The sequence below is a fragment of the Penaeus monodon genome, chromosome 41, assembly GCF_015228065.2.
Source record: "Penaeus monodon isolate SGIC_2016 chromosome 41, NSTDA_Pmon_1, whole genome shotgun sequence".
Taxonomy (NCBI): Eukaryota; Metazoa; Arthropoda; class Malacostraca; order Decapoda; family Penaeidae; genus Penaeus; species Penaeus monodon.
Window position 1 is genome coordinate 18,192,976 of NC_051426.1, and position 1,731 is coordinate 18,194,706.

The window sequence follows — 1,731 nt, forward strand, 5'->3', positions numbered from 1 at the left end:
GTGTGTGTGTGTATGTATGTACATGTATATATGTGTATATATATGTGTGTGTGTGTGTGTGTGTGTGCGCGTGGAACGGGTATAGAACCCAATTACATTGGCTTGCAGGGGTAGTTATACTTGTTAACGGCATTCACTCTTTATTTCTAAGAGTTGACACACGCAGTATAAGAACACACGAGACATGTCTAGTTATGGGTATGGCGGTATGCGGGTCACAGCCAGCTGCCCGGAGGAAGAGGGCAGAGCTGACCTTAACACGAACTCCCAGTCAAACGGGGTGAGATATAAGATGTGACCTCCGCCCTCGCTGAGCGGGTGGTTCTTATTTGGGACTTTGGATCCACGTGGTAACCAGCCACGTGGTCCACTGGTAACAGAAATAGAATTATCCACATCCTCTAACAGAAATAGAATTATCCACATCCTCTAACAGAAATAGAATTATCCACATCCTCTAACAGAAATAGAATTATCCACATCCTATATTGCTTGGCCACCTACTCGCGCCTCGCCCTCGAGGCACCTTCAAAGGTGACCTAACTTGGCTGGTCATCTCGTTCTCGTGCGTCGTCCTGGTGCATCTTCGTGGCTGCTCGTCCCTGTCGTCCTCATCCTCCTGGTCCTTGGTGTAATCTGTCTGTCCTCAATGTCCACACGTCCTCGAAAGTGTCGCACAGGTCCTCCTTGACTTCGGATTCGTCTAGACCTCCTCGTAGTCCTCGTCCAGGCCTAACTCGGCGGCGTCCTCGTCCAGGTCCTTCTCGCGTCCACACGTCCTCGTAATCTTCATCCGGATCTATGGCCGTCGGGGTAGGGGCGGCATCTCGGGGTGGCTGATACCTGCGCTACGAGCTCCTGGAGTTTACCGGATCTGCAGGCGTCCGCCAGGCATCGCCTATGCACAGCATCCTGGGGCGACTGGTACCTGCGGCAGAGGTGCTGGATCTACGGGGAGTCCGGCAGGCAACGCCCATCCACTACACTGGGACGGCTTAACACCTTTTCTGACGAAAATCTTGGTCCGCGAGCCTATGGCGATCTTCGATGACGTCCTTCCCACGGCATCCTAAGGTGACCGGAACTGTAGCAGGTTCTCCTTCGGTGCCTTGTCGGTCCGACTGCAATAGTCGGGGAACCAGATCATACACATAAGGGCCAGAGTAAGAGAAAAAGAAAGGCAACAGAGAAGAGGGGGTGTTAACTACCACTAGCCGGTTATTCATAAAAAATTGCGGTTTTTAATGTTGGTTTTTAAATTATTTTCGTCTTTTTTTTATTTCGTGTTTTACTTTCACAAAGATAAAGAAGAAAATAGAAGAGGGAGACGTCAGTAGCGGTCCGCATGGACCTGGCTTGAACTACCAACCGTCTCTGATAGATATGAGAGTAGATAAAGGAATGACATCGGCAATCCGCGAGGATTTACTTGAACCACAGTCGTCACACAGAGACGAAATAGATGTAACTTGTACACAGACAGCGACAGACAAAATTGCAGGCTAAAGAGATAGATGATAAATCTTTATGCCGACACTAAGACAGCAACCAACCCCATTAATGAAAAGGGTGTGAGTGTGTGTGAGTGACAACTAGCGTGAATGAAAGGGAAAGCGAGAGTGACCTCACACAGAGAATGAATCACAAACACGAATATTAACGTTCACTATAACAAAACTGAAGTAAATTAGCAGTGCTGGCTATTTAAAATTTTTCAACTACCACATTGAA